An 18610-nucleotide genomic window follows, 5' to 3' on the forward strand; every position below is an offset into this window, starting at 1 on the left:
AAAAAAAAAAAGGTAAAAGAAAACAAGAATATTGGTACCTGTGCTGTTCTCAACTATTGGAATGGTGTCCTTGTTTTTTAAACAATTTGCATAATACACTGTGCCATTAGACTAGGACTCTGTTTTTTAGATAACATAATATATTGTGATATTTTTTCATTAATTCATTTAAAAATACATGGAAAACTGATTTCTGATCTCAACTCGAAGGTGTTTGCATCTGGGATGAGGCATTTGCTTGTCATAACATTTTGATTTTCCTTCTCCCGGTTTTGCTCTTTAAAAATCATACAGGTCTAATATATATTTGATGGTCAGCTGTATAACAGTCAATTGTCATTTCATGTGAAGATGTTGTGCTAAGTTATTTTTCCCCCCTTACATTGTTACTTGTTAGTGCTACCTTTCCATTTCTACATGCACATTTACAAATTGATCAAAAAGAAAAATTGTTTTATAAGGTCAATTGAGTATGAACTCTATGTGATTGTTCTGGGTATGTCTGTCTTGAATGATTAAAACACGAACGCTCACAATTCAAAGGCACTCATGTTCATCATGATAGTTTACACCGATGTGATATATGCCTTGTTTATTGACTCGACTGGGTGCTACCTAGCCTTTAAGTTTTTATTTTTCCTTTACCCTGTATGTAATTTAGATATCAAAATTCATGGCTGAGATTCTTGGTTTTCATGGTCTCCTTCCACTTTTCTATATTCCTGATCAGATGTTTGGTTCAATCTTGTGGTTTCAGGGGCCAAGGAAGAAAATAATTTTAGCATTAGAATCCAGAGGCTGAGATTCGGGAGACGAGTATTATTGGTCTGACAACCCGGTTGATATAAAGCCTTAGTGTACATCTTCGTTTTGTTTTCCTTGGTATTGTCACTGTGGCTTTACCTTTAGCTGGTTAATTATTGTGAAACCGGTGGGAGTTGCTAGCTGTCAACAAAGGTAAAAACTTTTTTTCGTCTTTGTGGTTCCTTTGGATTTTATGGGTATTAGATGATGGGTAGAAACCTTAAATTGATGCAATTTTTGTTTTTATCTTATTTATTTTTTCTGTTTTTGGTTATGTTCTATAATGGTTTCTATTGTTTTTACATTTTAAAAATTAACGTTTTAAATGCAAAGCTTGAAGTTCAAGATTCTACATTATATTTTACTGTGTTATGAATTGCTAGTTGCTTGTCTTCAAATGACACGGTATCCTTGGTATAATAATCATTATTACATTATTTTCTTAATGGTTAAGGGTTTTAGTTTTCATGGAGTTTAAAAAGAGTTTAAGATGCATTACGGTAAATCAAGTATAATTTTTATTCTGTCAAATTTTGGAGGATTTTGAAGGGCTTTGTTTTATGCTGGGTTAGCATTTCATGATGGTGGAAGATTATAAGGCTTGAAAGTTAATATGCAAGATTGTTTTTATTTATCTTGTTGTATTTGGAATTTTTTTTATTCTATTTAGCTTTGAAATTTTAATTTAATTAGTATTTTATTATTTATGAATTCTAATGCTGAATGAATTTTATTTGTGAGGTAAGTTTTAATTAGGAATATTTTTCTAAAATGATTTTATTTTTAATTAAGAGTTTTTTTTTTGTTTTCTATAAAGATTTAATATTTAAAATCAATATAAACAGAAATGATTAGTTTATTTTAAGATGCATTGTCCTTACTGGTAGGTAGTTGTAAGGTGAAAACTCACATCATTAATCTGGCATGCATATAATATTTATCCGGAGGACCATTCAAGACGAGGTGGATTTATTAAGTACCAAATTCTAATGAAAAAAGAACACTGAGGCTCCTTTCCCTAAATAAACTTGTATTGAACACAGCTCCAGGAAATCTTTCATGCGATTCCTCCATTTTGGCAGAAATAGGAGCTCGGTCCCAGAGTGTTCTCACGAACACTCGCATGGTGGCAATAAATGGATAGAGAATTTACTTACCGCCATTGCCATAGTTTCTCTATTCATGGTGGTAACTTTTGCCGTAATGAACAGCTCTGCTTCACCGTTTTCTCCCCGCAGTGTCGTTCTTGTATTTGGGATGGATGGGTTAAAAAACCTGCATGGCCTTTGGACCGAGTTTGGATGCACACAAAAGGAAGAGGAAATGACGTATACAAGCTACCAAACTGAAAAGAATAGTCTCTGCCCGCAGTGTCATCTGGTGCAGCAAATGGAAGTGGTGAAGACTCAAAAATTCAACTAGCATGGAAATAGGGCACGAGAGTTAGACAATCATTTAATCAATTGGTCTAAAAAGTTTCTTTTATTTTTTTTAGTCAAGATAGTTGATAGTTTATACTTGATTTTTGATAGACCAAAGTTGATCGAGGCTAGTATTTGCAAAAGATTCTTTTCGACAGAGATAGGAACTCTAAAATATTTAAGTAAATATCTTTTTAGATAAAGAAAATATAGGAATATTTTAGAAAAAGATACTATATATATATATATATATATTCAATCAAGAATGAAGATTGTCAACTTTTTTCATGAAAGTCTCATGATATATTTATAACTTATAATCTTTTTTTTGTGAAAATAAAGGTCTGTAATGTAATTACCGTGATAATATTTAATAAAGGATAAATATCTCTTATATCTATATTAATGTTAAATGAGAATATAGTGGGTCTTTAGAGGACTTAGAATTTAAGACGTTAAATGTAGCTTAACCTATAGAGGATGAGTTTTTTCTCGAGGTTAGACCCAAGGAAGGATAGTCATTTCCTTGAACATGCTAATGGAGGATGGTCGTTACCTTGAATTTGGCTAACAGCGAAGTTCAAGTGTCTTGAGTCTAGCATATTTACTAGATCCACGTGACCTTGGATTTGACGGATTTTCAAATCCAAGCACCTTGGGTCTGACACATGCCAGACCCACATTATGTTGGACTTGGTTGAAGTTTAACTGTCTTGGGTTTGATATGTTTGCGAGACTCACGTTACCTTGGACTACGTAGATTGGCAAGTTCAAGTGCTTTGGATTCGGCTGACTACTAAGTCCAAACGTCTTGGGTATGGCTAGCACCATACCCGACATGCCAGGGGCTTGACACTTTTCTAAGCACTTGCATGGCTGAGCTTAACACACTAACAAGCCTTTACTTGAGCCATGTTCATTCCCTTGGGCGTATCTAAGGGAAGAGGGTCATAAGGGTTTTTTAAGACCATTAAAAATAGGTTTATCAATAGCTTCTTAAGTTTTTGTGATATTGATACGTGAAGACTTGTAAAAGTACTCTTATGACGAGTTCATTGAATTTTCATAATGTGAAAAAAAAAGGTGGAAATCTTGGATAATATACTAGGAAGTCCATGTGGAGGGGCTGAAAATCATACTTCAAAAATTTGCTTAAAGGGTAAGAGAAAACCATAGGGAAAAAGCCTATTCTTAGAAATATTTCTAAATGGCCGGAGGAACCCATTAGAGGAAATCAACTCGCTTTAGAGGAAGAGAATTTCTAAGTGGCTAATATGAACCCAGAAGGAGTGAACCTATGCTTAAAAATTTCTAAGTGATTATAAGTTCTTTGGAGAGTAGGAGCTAGGAGTTTTCCCATCATTGTCATGGGGTTTAAGAGCCTCATTCCTTGAAAAGTGGTGCATATAGCACTTGAAAGATCACATTCATTCCTTGAAGAGTGGTATATATATAGCACTAGGGAAATCACATTTATCTCTTGAAGAGTGGTTCATATAGCATTGGGGAGATCACATGCATCCCTAGGAGATTGATGCATATATCCACTAAGGAGATCATATGGTGCTCAATTATGCGTCTGTACAATGAGAAAGTACAATGAGAAATAAGAAAAGGCCATTTTTTATCCCTTCACTCTAAGAATATATCCATTGTGATCCTCTTTTGAGCCTCCACAAGTTTTTCTTCATAAAAACTCTAATTAGTATCACACTTCACACTAGAGGGTTGATTAGTATTTAAAAGTGTATTTTTATCAAGGTTTTATATCATTATTTTGCACTTAAAGTATCAATAACTCCTTAACTAAAGCATATTTTATAATAACAAGTTTGATACCATAAGGTACCTTTAATTTATGGTAAATATTCATCCTAAATATAGACCTATCATATAAATAAAAGATTGATTGATGAGTCGAAGTATTAAAATTGAAAGGACAAAAAGAGGACCAAACTTAGAAAAGAAATACTGGTGTAGTCCAAACAAGAACAATATTCGATGATTAGTACTTAAAAGTGCATTTTTATCAAGGTTTTATATCATCATTTTGCACTTGAAGTATCAATAACTCCTTAACTAAAACATGTTTTATAATAACGTATCACTTGAAGTATCAATAACTATTTAACTAAAATATGTTTTATAATAATGTATCTAATAATATAAGATACCTATAATTTGTGGTAAATGTTCATTTTAAATGCAGGCCTATCACATAAATGAAAGGATTGATTGATGAATTTAAGAACTGAAATTGAAAGGATAAAGAGATGGCCAAACTTTGAAAAAAGATGTCGGTGCAATCCAAACCGGAATACTATTCGGTAATTGGGTCATATCTGGAGCTATAGATCTCAGATTTAGGTCTACTTTATATGGATGGAAAGGTAAGACATAGGCCTACAACTTTCATATGGAGCCCAAGATCTAAAAAGGCCATTTTCAAGTCCAAATTATTGCAACAACAAAGAAGCCCGAATTTGTCCTCCAGCCCGAGCATTGTTCAGTATTTTGGCCATATCTGGAGTTCTAGAAGTCGAAATGAGCTGAATTTTTTACACAAGAAAGCTGAGACAATTTCCTACAACTTTCATGTTTCAAGTGGCTTTAATTTTGACGTTATCAATGACGTTTTAGGCAGACAAGAGAAGATAAGAATTGTCACCAAGTCAAGAGTTGGTCACCCACTTATCAATTAGTCATCAAATCAATAGTTTCCAATTTTGGCCTATAAAAGGAGGAATTTGCCATGCATTTAGGCATCTTGGTCTCCAGATCAAGATCATGCTCTTACTTTCTCTCTTTGTATTTAATTTTGGCCTATAAAAGGAGGCATTTGCCATGCATTTAGGCATCTTGGTTTTCAGATCAAGATCATGCTCTTCCTTTCTCTCTTTGTATTTTTTATGCTTTGTTTTCATTAATATTAAGTTTATGCCTTTCATTTCCTTTCCTTTACTTAGTTAACTTTTATGTTCTTATTTTGTTTATCTATTTTTCTTTCTTTCATTATGTCTAGCTAAGTTAGTTATGTCAAGGTGAAAAGGTTACACTAATGGTGTAAGAATAAGTATAGTGTAAACTTAATATGGACTTTAATGTTTGATACTAACATGTTTGTATTTTTTTATCTTGTTCACTCTTTAATACTTTGCTTGTTAAATGATTAATCTTGATTTATGTTGTATAACACTTGGTACAACAAATGCTTGACACTTTCATAGCCCATACTGTATGGTATAACCGACACCTGAGCTATGAAAGGAACTTGATTTGTTGTTAACGTAAGTTATAATCATGAATGCTTGACGAGATTTACAAGTACTAGCATTAATTGAATAAGATGACTAATGTAATCATGTTAACAATATATAATCTGATTGGAACCTCCTTTGTGTGTGGTTTCCAATTCAATAATAAGAGTTTATACTATACTTGTTTGATATACCATTAGTGGAACCTCTAACCTTGACATTTGTTATTATTATTGTTACCTCTAACCTTGACATTTTTTATTATCATTGTTTAATCCTTACATTAATATTTCATCTTAAAGTTCTCATCTTCTTCTTCTCCTTCTCCTTCTTTTTTTTTTTATTATTATTATTAGTATTGTTGTTGTTGTTGTTGTTATTGTTGCTATTGTTGTTGTTTATAATTGTTGTTTATAATTTGTACAATTAACCTCCCTATGGTTCGACCCTGGTCTTGCTGGGTTATTTATTACTTTGATACTCCTGCACTTGGGAGAAGACATTAATCTTTTAGTCGTGTCAAGTTTTTGGCATCGTTGCCGGAGAGGTAAGTTTTGTATAAATTATAATTTTTATTTTCTCTTTTCACTTTTCTTGTATATAACTTTGTTTCTTTTCTCTTGTTTCTTCTTCTTTTGTTTGTTTTTTCCTTTTATTATATTCCTACACGTGTATGAGAGTGTGGTCATGTACGTCAAGTGGTAGACTTTGTAGGGTATCCTCATCATTTTCAAAAAATATGGCTGAAGAAGATAATCAATCACTTCATAATGAGAATAACCGTGCTAGAACACTAAGAGACCACATGAATCCTACAAGAACAAGTGCGTCATCATGCATAGTTTTTCCTCTCGATGCATCTCATTTTAATTTTAAGCCAGACATTATTCAACTTTTACCTTCTTTTCATGGCTTAGATTTAGAAAATCCATACTTGCATTTAAGGAGATTTGAGGAGGTTTGTAACACATATAATGATTCAAATTGTAGCATGAACACCATCAGATTAAAGCTTTTTCCCTTTTCATTAAAAGATAAAGCTAAAACATGGCTACAAAATTTAAGACTAGGATCCATTCGTGCTTGGGATGAAATGCAACAACAGTTTTTAAAAAAGTTTTTCCCATCTCATAGAACAAACTCTTTCAAAAGACAAATCACCACTTTCACTCAAAAACTAGGAGAAACATTTTACCAATGTTGGGATAGGTATCAAGACTTGCTTAGTACTTGCCCTCATCATGGTTTTGAAATATAGAGATTGGTTTCATATTTGTATGAAGGGTTAACACCTAGAGATAGGCAAATGGTTGAATTGATGTGCAATAGAACTTTTAAAGATAAAGATCCTGATAAAGCAATGGAGTACTTAGACTTTTTAGCTGAAAATGCTTAAAATTGGGACACCACGGGTACTTATGAGGTACTGGGTAAAACTCAACCTCATACATCTAGTAGAGGTATGTACAACCTTAGGGAAGATCATGACCTTCAAGCCAAGTTTGCATCTTTAGCTAGAAAAGTCGAGGCACTAAAATTGAAAAAGAGTGGTCAATTAAAATTTGTTGAAAATATTGCGTGTCAAATATGTGAAACAAATGAACACTCAACCAACGATTGTCCAACCTTGCCTTCTTTTAAAGAATGTCTCCATGAATAAGCTCATGCTTTAAACAGTTTCCAAAGGGCCAACCACAACCCATACTCACAAACATACAATCCCGGTTGGAGAAATCACCTAAATTTTAGTTGGAAGGGTGAGAACAACAATGCACAAACTTCACAACCACCATTTCAAGTACACCACAATTTCCAAAATTCTCATAGATATGCACCTCCTTATACTCCACCTCTTAGAAGAAATCTTGAGGAAACATTGCATGCATTCATTGAAAAGCAAGAGACAATCAATACTCAATTTGCTCAAAACATGACAGATTTTAAAGATACTCTTGCAAAATTAACATATGCTCTCAGTTTCCAAAAGAAAGGTAAGTTTCCATATCAACCACAACAAAATCCCAAGGGGCAATACAATGGAAGTGCAAGTAGTTCTGGAAGCCACACATGGATCAAGTCAAATCAGTCATTACTCTGCGTAGTGGTAAGGTTATTGAAAAACCCTCTCTTGAATCTTGTAAGAAAGATGATGAGTCAATCTCTGAGGGTAAGGATGGAGTTAAATCTGAAAATTGCAAAGAAAAGACTGATTCTCCGCCAGCACTTCCATTTCCTCAAGCCATGACCAAACAAAGGAAAGTCAATCACAACTCTGAAATTTTTGAAACGTTCAAACAGGTAAGGATCAATATACCTTTGCTCGATGCTATTAAATAGGTTCCTTCCTATGCTAAATTTTTGAAAGATCTATGCACTGTGAAGAGGAAACTGAATGTGAAAAAGAAAGCCTTTTTAGCTGAACAAGTAAGTGTCATTCTTCAAAACAATAATGCTTTGAAATACAAAGACCCTGGTTGGTTTATAATTTCTTACTTTATTGGAGAACATAAAATTGAAAGAGTCTTACTTGATCTTGGAGCTAGTGTGAATTTATTTTCATATTCAGTTTTTTAGAGTCTCAATCTAGGTGAGTTAAAACCAACTTCTATATCTCTTTTACTTGCAGATAGATCTGCAAAAGTGCCTAAAGGAATAATTGAAGATGTGTTAGTACAAGTCGATAAATTCATTTATCTTGTGGATTTTATTGTCTTGGACACAGAACCTGTTGAAGCATGTAATTCATTTCCTGTTATTTTAGAACGTTCATTTCTTGCAACTTCTAACGCATTGATTAATTGTAGGAATGGATTGATGAAGCTATCATTTGGAAACATGACATTGGAGATGAATATTTTCAACATTTGCAAGCAACCTGGAGATGATAATGATTTACAAGAAGTAGATCATATTGACGAATTAGTTTATGATCAACTTGAATCTACTTTAAGTAAAAATGAGTTGGATGAATCTGAAGATTTGCAAATGATTTATTCTGAGGAAGAAATCACGGATGAAAAACGCATCAAAAATGTTGATGCGGATCTTTTGTCAAAAGTGACAACAAATTCGACATCTAACATCACATCAATCGATGATTACTTTCCTAACAAATCCTTACTTTCTCTTAGTTCAATGCCTTGGTATGATAAAAATATCAATTTTCTTGTTTTAGGAGATTTGCCAGCTGATTGGAGTACCCAAGACAAAGAAAAGTTTTTGAATGAATTGAAGAACTTTTATTGTGATGACCCTAACTTATTCAAATATTGTCCTAATCAAATATTTCAAAGATTCATTCCCGACAATGAGGTAAGTAGTGTCATTAAACTTTGTCATTCTGAAGCATGTGGGAGTTATTTTTCTTCAAAAAAAATAGCTACAAAAATCTTTCAAAATGGATTTTATTGGCCCACCATGTTCAAGGACACACATGCATTCTGCAAAACTTGTGAAAATTGTCAAAAAGTTGACACTAGTCAAAAAGTTTTGTTTTATAATTCTCAACTCTATTCATTTCCTAAAGAGCCAAGATCAAAATGAAACAATCCTTATGGGCCTGTGATATTGAGAATTCAATGAATGACAATGTTTTTAAGGAAAATGGACATCGTTTGAAAGCTTATTTTGATAATTTTCCTAGTGAAAATGAATCAACTGGTTTGAATGATCTTGTAGATAAAGGTTGATTATTTTGTTTTTTTTACATTGTTTTTGTGTTTTCTTTTTAGTGTTTTTTGCTAGTTTCTATCACCCCGGTCAAATGGTGGACAATGGTACTCCGTGACTTAAGTCAGTTTTTTCAGTTTCCCACAATAACTGATATCTGTGTATATATTTGTGCAATTCTTTGAATCTCTTTTCGAATTCTCATTTGAAAATGAACACTAATCTTGAAAAATTGAAAAAGTATTTTCCCGCTCTACCTCAGAATGCGATTACAAAAATTTACCATGCTAGATGTGCAAGACTGAGATTGTTAATGAATCATGGAATTTTTGAAGATATTCGCTGGTTGATTGAAGCAAAGGTTCGATTATCAGGTGAGTCCTCTAATTCCTTCATTAACATGTGCCTGGAACAGGTAAAAGGACTTTTGCAAACAAACGTCGTGCAAAACGACTGAAAGTCTGTCATCGATGTGCCAGATGGATTTGTAATGCACAATGTCGTTCTTTAGGAATGATATCTATAAACCGTGAAGATAAAATACAATTCATTAAGGATGGCTTGAGTAAGGAGTCTTTAGATAATCTTCTATTGACTCTTGAGACGCATCCTAGTGGAGATGTGCATCATGCAATTCATGATTTATGGCCCCACTTTCATAAAGAACATGATCAACTTGGTCTTGGGAATCTGACTAAAAAAGACCTTGTTTGCCAGTTTTTAAGAAAACTGGATGGGAAGCCTATCTCTGACCCATAGAGGGCGTTTAAGCCATTTTTGGATGTAAAACCAAGAGAAGATGTGAGCCATAATCACAACTACCTATACATACACATGCTTTTTCAAAAGTAAATAAATAAATAAATAGAGAGAGAGAGAGAGTGTGTGAGACTCTAGCTAGCCTACATATAGGTGGTATGATTGCCTTTCTAATTTATCATCTATAAAACCCCCTCTTCCTTCATTTCATTTCTACTCAACCCATACATTTAACAAATACAGAAGTGTGTAGAAATGGCAAGTTCCTCAAGTCATCAAATAAAAAGTATTTGTGTTTTTGGTGGATCTAGTCCTGGGAAAGAAAAGGAGTTTTTAGAATCAACAAATCATCTTGGTCAGGTGCTACCTGAGAGAAAGATTCATTTAGTGTATGGGGGAGATAGTTTTTGGTTAATGGAAGGTGTGTCAATAGCTGCATTTTTAGGGGGTAGTCAAGTTTTGGAGGTCGTCCCTGAAGCTTTAGCACAAGGGGACATGATTAGAAAAATAATTGGAGAGAAACTTTAGGTCTCCACAATGTCAGCTCGAATGAATGCAATGTTTAACCATGCTGATGCCTTCATTGCTTTACTAGGTGGTCTAGGCACATTGGAAAAGATCTTTCATATTTCCTCTTGGACCTAACTGCACATTCACCATAAACCCATAGGTTTGTTAAATGTTAATGGTTATTATGATAAGTTGTTGTCTTTTCTTGATCATGCTGTGGAACAGGAATTTCTAACATCTTCTGCACGACAAATCATAATCTCTGCTGCTACTGCTGAACAATTGATTGACCAACTACAATCTTTCATTCTTATAATTGATCCTTCCATGAGTCGCATAAATTGGTCAACTAAGGAAAGCCGTAAAAAGCTTAGATTGGATTTGAGTCTTCATTTGTGAATCTTTACGTCTTTTGGTTTTATTATTGTGTTTTGTTGTTACTTATATTTGTTTCAGTGTGTTTCAGGTTTGTCAATGTTTGTTATTTCAGGTGATATCTTTTATACTCTATCTTTCTACCTTTAAACATTGAGGACAATGTCTCATTTCAGTTGGGGGGAGAGGGTAGTAGCTAAAAAAAAAAACTGTGTTTTCTATTTCATAAAGCGTGTAAAATTGTTGTTACTATGATGGAAGAGTAAGGAGAACTTTTATGACTCTTGAGACACATCTTAGTAACCATTCTTAACAAGGTCTATTATAATACTTCATGAAATATTCAAATTTGCAAACTCTCACATTGTTATCACTTAATTCTGCTCATATACTTATTTAACATATATTCTTAAACCTTAATTTACACACATACACACTTTAACATATGATTGTGGGTTGCATATTGGATTATTACATTATTTATGTTCTTATGTTAAAGGTAACAACTAAGGGAAAATGATTGTATATAATTAAAAGAAAAAAAAACAAAAAAAATGATAATAATAAAAATGTAGATAAGTTTGGTTTCATAGTCTTCCTAACCTAAGCAATTAAGCCCGAAGGGGTGTTTTAACACCTAATACCCTAAAGTCAACTGACTTGGGAGCTATTGGCCCAACGCTTGTTACATGGGTTGAGGAGAAAAGCTTAAGGGAATCAAACATTGCACTATCTACATATCAGTATCTGCGACCCGAGTTACTAAGCTCGTAGGGGTGTCTTAACACCTAATGCCCTAAGACCAACTGGTCTGGGAGTCATTAGCTGAAAGCTCGTTACATGGGTTAAAGATGCATGATGTTTTTAAAGTATATGTATATAGAGTTAAAAAAAAAAAAAAAGACAAAAATAGTAATCCCAACCCAAGGAAGTTAACCTTAAACATTAGAACAAAAATTTTGTTTTCTTCCAAGAAAAGCCCCATAATTATGTGTTGATACATTGAGCACAAAAGAAAGGTTTATTAATATCTTGTTAAGAGGTATTGAGCAGATATATAAATTTAATGAGAGTTTGTTTATCTGGATAGACTAATGGAAGTTAAATGATGAATACCTTGCTTTGTGAAATTTGCAAATTTGTTTTCTATTTTAACGCTTTGATTACTAGGGACTAGTAATAAGCTGGTTGGGGGGTGTGATTAGTACTTAAAAGTGCATTTTTATCATGGTTTTATATCATCATTTTGCACTTGAAGTATCAATAACTCCTTAACTAAAATATGTTTTATAATAATGTATCTAATAATATAAGATACCTATAATTTATGGTAAATGTCTATTTTTAATGCAGGCCTATCACATAAATGAAAGGATTGATTGATGACTTGAAGAACTTAAATTGCAAGGATAAAGAGATGGCCAAACTTAGAAAAGAGATGTCGGTGCAATCCAAACCGGAACACTGTTCGGTAATTGGGTCATATCTGGAGCTACAGATCTCAGATTTAGGTCCAATTTATATGGATGGAAAGGTAAGACATAGGCCTACAACTTTCATATGGAGCCCAAGATCTAAAAAGGCCATTATCAAGTCCAAATTGTAGCAACAACAAAGAAGCCCGAATCTGTCTTCCAGCCCGAGCACTATTCGGTATTTTGGCCATATCTGGAGTTCTAGAAGTCCAAATGAGCTGAAATTTTTACACAAGAAAGCTGAGACAATTGCCTACAACTTTCATGTTTACAACTGGCTCCAATTTTGACGTTATCAATGACGTTTTGGGCAGACAAGAGAAGATAAGGATTGTCACCAAGTCAAAAGTTGGTCACCCACTTATCAATTAGTCATCAAATCAATAGTTCCCATTTTTGGCCTATAAAAGGAGGCATTTGCCATGCATTTAGGCATCTTGATTTCCAGATCAAGATCATGCTCTTCCTTTCTCTCTTTGTATTTTTTATGCTTTGTTTTCATTAATATTAAGTTTATGCCTTTCATTTCCTTTCCTTTACTTAGTTAACTTTTATGTTCTTATTTTGTTTATCTATTTTGCTTTCTTTCATTATGTCTAGCTAAGTTAATTATGTCAAGGTGAAAAGGTTACACTAATGGTGTAAGAATAAGTATAATGTAAACTTAATATGGACTTTAATGTTTGATACTAACATGTTTTATATTTGCTATCTTGTTCACTCTTTAATACTTTGCTTGTTAAATGACTAATCTTGATTTATGTTGTATAACACTTGGTACAACAAATGCTTGGCACTTTCATAGCCCATAATGTATGGTATAACCGACACCTGAGCTATGAAAGGAACTTGATTTGTTGTTAACATAAGTTATAATCATGAATGCTTGACGAGATTTACAAGTATTAGCATTAATTGAATAAGATGACTAATGTAATCATGTTAACAATATATAATCTGATTGGAACCTCCTTTGTGTGTGGTTTCCAATTCAATAATAAGAGTTTATACTATACTTGTTTGATATACCATTAGTGGAACCTCTAACCTTGACATTTGTTATTATCATTGTTTAATCGTTACATTAATATTCCATCTCAAAGTTCTCATCATCTTCTTCTTCTTCTCTTTCTTTATTATTATTATTATTACTACTACTACTACTACTACTACTACTACTACTACTACTACTACTACTACTACTACTACTACTACTACTACTACTACTACTACTACTACTACTACTACTACTACTACTACTACTACTACTACTACTACTACTACTACTACTACTACTACTACTACTACTACTACTACTACTACTACTACTAAGGTATAGGCCTAAAACTTTCATAGAAAGTCAAGGCTTAATTTTGTTGTTTGAAAGTTCAAATCTTAGGAAGAATGTAGAAGTCTAAATCTGTCTTACAGCCTAGACACTATTCAGTATTCAGCATATATCTTAAGTTCTAGAAATCCAAATCACCTTCTTTTTTTTTCTTGAAAAGCTGATAGAATTTCCTACAACTTTCATGTGGAAGTCTGGTTTAAATTCTAATGTTATCAATGATGTTTTATTCAAACAAGAAGATAAGGATTGTTATTAAGTCAAGATGTGGTCACCCACTCATCAAATCAATAGTTTTCAATTTTGGCCTATAAAAGAAGGCATTTTTCATGCATTTAAGCGTCTTGGTTTCCGGATCAAGATCATGCTCTTGCTTTCTCTCTTTGTATTTTTGTAATGTTTAATATTTGCTTTCATTAATATCTTGTTTATACTTTTCGTTTCCTTTCCTTTACTTAGTTAACTTTTATTTTATTTTATTTATATTCTTATCTTATTTATTTATGTTTCTCTCTTTCATTATGTTTAGCTAAGTTTATTATGTCAAGGTAAAAAAGTTATACTAATGTTGTAACAATAAGTATAGTGTAAACTCAACATGTACCTTAATATTTGATATGAATATGTTTTGTAGTTGTTATCTTGTTCACTTTTAATACTTTACTTGTTAAATGGTTAATCTAGATTTATATTGTATAACACTTGGTATAATAAATACTTGGCACTTTCATAGGCCAACCGTATGGTACACCTATGCTATCAAAGGAACTTGATTTGTTGTTAACATAAGTTATAATCATGAATGCGTGACAATATTTACAAGTATTAACATTATTCGAATAAGATAACTAATATAATCATGTTAACAATTTATAATCTAAGTCGAACCTCCTTTGTGTATGGTTTCCAGTTGAATAATAAGAGTTTATACTATACTTGTTTAAAATACTATTAGTGGATCCTCTAACTTTTACATTTATTTTTATCATTGTTTAATCCTTACATTGATCTTCCATCTCAAAGTTGTCATCAACTTCTTCTTCTTCCTTTTTTTATTATTAGTATTACTATTACTATTACTATTATTATTATTGTTACTGTTACTGTTACTATTACTATTATTGTTGTTGTTGTTGTTGTTATTGTGCTGTTATTTATAATTTATATAATTAACATTCTTATGGTTCGACCCCGGTCTTACCAGGTTATTTATTACTATGACACTCCTGCACTTGAAAGCAGACATCAATATTTTGGTCATGTCAACACTCTTACACTTGGAAGAAGATATCAATCTTTTCGTTGTGTTAAGGGCAAAGAAAAAAAATGTGAGCAAAATGTTAAAATGCACACATGGATTTATAAAAGTCAGAATCTAACACTATGGGGCATCATCATAAAAAAAGAGAAGGACAAGAAATAGGAAACAAAAAATAAAAAGAAGAAAAGGAAGAAGTAAAGAAAATGAAAGGAAAAGAAAAGAAAAGAAAAGAAAAGAAAAATTATGTTTTGATGACGTCTTACGCTTGAGGCAAAGATCCCAAAGTAAGACTTTATATTAAAAAAGAGTCTATCCGAACAAAGATCATGAGATGATTTCATAAGATAAAAAGAGGTAGAAGAAAAGTAATCTCATGTCTTTAAACTCCCACACTTTTTAAGTTTTATAAGCATCCATTTATTTCATAGTTTATAGTCATAGCCTATATGCCTTTAAAAATCTTTTTCTAATCAAGCACACACAACATGAGTTGATAAACAACGATCTTACTATTCACACGACATTATAAATGAGTAGTTACACACATTTATCCATGCAAGAAAAATGTTAATTCTAACATGAGGAAAAAATTTAATTCTATACAGTTTTTTTTTCAACTAAATACTTGAAACCTTTTTAAAAACCTGAAACAGAAAGTTATCTCCAGTAAAAGCCTGACCTAAAGATGACCTACATTCTAAAATCTTATAAAACCCATAGGAGAATTGCTTAAGGAATTGTTTTGATGCATATAGTAAAAGTTTCATTTTTTATAAGCAAAACCAAGTCCTTTAAAGGTTTTTTCTTTTTGAAAAAGATTTATGTGCTAAAAAAAAACTAAAAAAAAAAGCCTTTAAAATGGAAAGGACAATTAAAGCATTGATAAGAGCATGATACAAAACAATGTCAAATCATATATTCAATGGAGTATGAAAGGGCCCCACAAGAAATAAAAGCCAAAGACTTCTTTATAAGAATATGGTGGTAAAGAAAAGAAGCATAAAAAATGGATCTTGACCTAATATTATAGTTTTGAACATATGAACAAGCTTACACCAGAAAAGGAGTTCATAGTAAACCAAAGAAATGGTGAGATTTATGTTTCCAAACTGGGTAAGAGTGCATGCATTTAACCCTAAAACATTGCATAAGTTTTTATTTTACAAAAAAATTCTTGAAATCGAACTTAGACGAGTCAAAAGACTAATAAAAAAAGGAGTATATGGAAAGCTATAATTGAAAGGGATCATAGAGATTTAGGGTTTTAGGTCAGTTGGGCTAGAAAGAAAGGAAAATTTTGGTTTTAATTAAAGAGAATCACTAGATTAGGATTTCAGGTTGATCGAGCTGAAGATAAAGACCAAGGTTCTAGTTAAAGAGAGTCTCTAAATTGTGATTTGAGATTGACTAAGATGAAGATAAAATTTTGGTTCTCATTAAAAAATATCACTAGATTGGGATTTCAAGTTGATTGAGTTGAAAAGAAAGACCAAGGTTCTGGTTAAAGGGAGTCTATATGTTAAGATTTCAAGTTGACCAAGTTGAAAACATAAAATTTTTTTGTTTTGGTTAAAGGGAATTGTTAGATTGATATTTCAAGTTAATCGAGTTATTTTAATAAATTTTGGTTCTGGTTAAAGAGAATCACCAGATTGAGATTTCAGGTTAGTTAAGTTATTATTATTTTTTTAACATTTTAGTTCTAGGTAAAAGGGATCACCAAATTGAGATTTCAGGTTAATCAAGTTATTTACAAAGATTTTGGTTTTGGTTAAAGGAAATCACCAGATTGAGATTTCAGGTTAACCAAGCTCTTTAGAGAGATTATGGTTCTAGTTAAAAGAGAATTGCCAGATTGAAATTTCATGTCAACCATGCAATTAAGAAATACTAAGAAATTCAATTACAATCAGGAAGCATTAAGTTTTCAAACCTCGTAATCAAGAGGTATCATAAATCAAGATTCTGGTTAAAGAAAATCGTCAGAATGAGATTTCAGGTTAATTGAGTTGTAAATAGTTTGATCATAGTTCTGGTTGAAGGGGACTGTTGTAAAGACAAAGTTTCAGGTTACCCAAACAGAGACCATAGGTAGGTTACCCGATCACAAATCATGAGTAAGTTACTTGATCACATTCCATAGACATATCACCCGATTAATGATCATGGACAGGCCACCCAATAACGAACTATGAGAGGTTACTCGAACAAAAACTACAGGTGGATTACCCAAATAAAGACCACTCATAAAAAATCTTGAACCAAGGGTAGGTTACTTGATCACAAAGTGCAGGCAAGTCACCTAAATAATGACCATGAGCAGGTCACCCAATTATGAACCACGGGAGGTCACTTGAACAAAAACTATAGGCAAGTTACCTGAATAGAGACCTCTAAAAAAATAAAGATCTTAGATGTTTTCCATATAACGAGCAAAAATCCTAGATATTTTTTTCAAAATGATAAAGTTCCCATACCCAAAATTTTTTTTTCCTCTTTGTAAACATACTTTCAAAAGATTTTATATTGTAAGTATTGTAAAGAAGAAGATAACTGTCATAATTCAATTTTGGATCCTCAAAATTGTTATATATATAAAATGTCGTCGTGTTGGACAAAACTGTTGATTATCTTCCACCTCCTAAAATAGCTAACTCTACACCTAAAGCTACAAACTGTAGCCCTTTTTTTTTCAAGGAAAAAAAAGGGACTTTTGCTTTCGAGATTTCAAAACATGTCAAAAGACTTCCTTTGCTTTCGAGATTTCAAAACATGTCAAAAAAATACAACTTTCATTGTACTGCTCTGAGAATCAAGCTGAAGCAATATCAAAGTTTGTTGCAATAGATCCTAATTAGTAACAAATTTTTTGTCCTCTCCCTAACTACTCTACAAGACAAAAAGATAATGTTTTTGGGGAAGATCAAGAATGGAGAAAAGATCGAGAAATTTTCATTATTGAGAAATTTTTTAGGACCATTAAAGATTCTTTCATGTTCTATAAAAAGAGGAGAATGATAAAGAAAAAAAGGGTGGCCATTAAAGATTCTTTGGCAAACAAATACTAAGCTAGGCTGGGTTAGACTTGAGTCTCAACCCTTAGACTAAGAATGTATTTGTCAAACACATCCTAATGTTTTTCCTTTAATTTTTAACTTGTCTTTATTTTAATACCTAGCCAAACAAAGCTTTAAAAAATAAAAAATAAAAATCTAAAAATTTCAAGGATCATTTTGAAATTATTTTTGGGTTCCTCGCATATTTTCTTGACATTTTAACTTAATGTGAGGCTATAAACTTACATTGTAAAATATGAATATGATATTAAAAATACTTGGTTCTCTAAAATTTGAAAAAAATTAAAAAAAATTCTCATTTTTAAAATAAAAAACATATTTTGTTTTCATACATATAATTAAGTCTATCAAAAAATAAAATAAAAAATCATATTTTGCGTGAAGAAAAAATATTAAGATACATTATGTGTTTTAGCATTTTTATACAAAATTCAAAAATATATCTTTATATACATTTTATATTTAATAATTAGTTTATTGAATCCATAAGAACTTGGCTAATATTTCAATAACCCCTGAAATTTGTAATTCATGAGAATTAATGGTTAATATTATGGTATAAATACTATACCTATAAATAGGTTGATATTTAAATATCAGGAGTTGACTAAAATTTTTTATGAATTATTCCAAATATTCATCAATATTAATTAG

The 18610-nt window shown here is 31.9% G+C and overlaps 1 pseudogene; it reads left to right on the forward strand.

Annotated features, from left to right (window-relative positions):
• LOC105115537 (ankyrin repeat and SAM domain-containing protein 6-like) overlaps positions 1-1202 on the forward strand; it is a 4737-nt pseudogene extending 3535 nt beyond the window's left edge.
• Positions 1203-18610: the final 17408 nt, after the last annotated feature.

Source organism: Populus euphratica, unplaced genomic scaffold (assembly GCF_000495115.2).
Source record: "Populus euphratica unplaced genomic scaffold, PopEup_1.0 scaffold725.1, whole genome shotgun sequence".
Lineage (NCBI taxonomy): Eukaryota > Viridiplantae > Streptophyta > Magnoliopsida > Malpighiales > Salicaceae > Populus > Populus euphratica.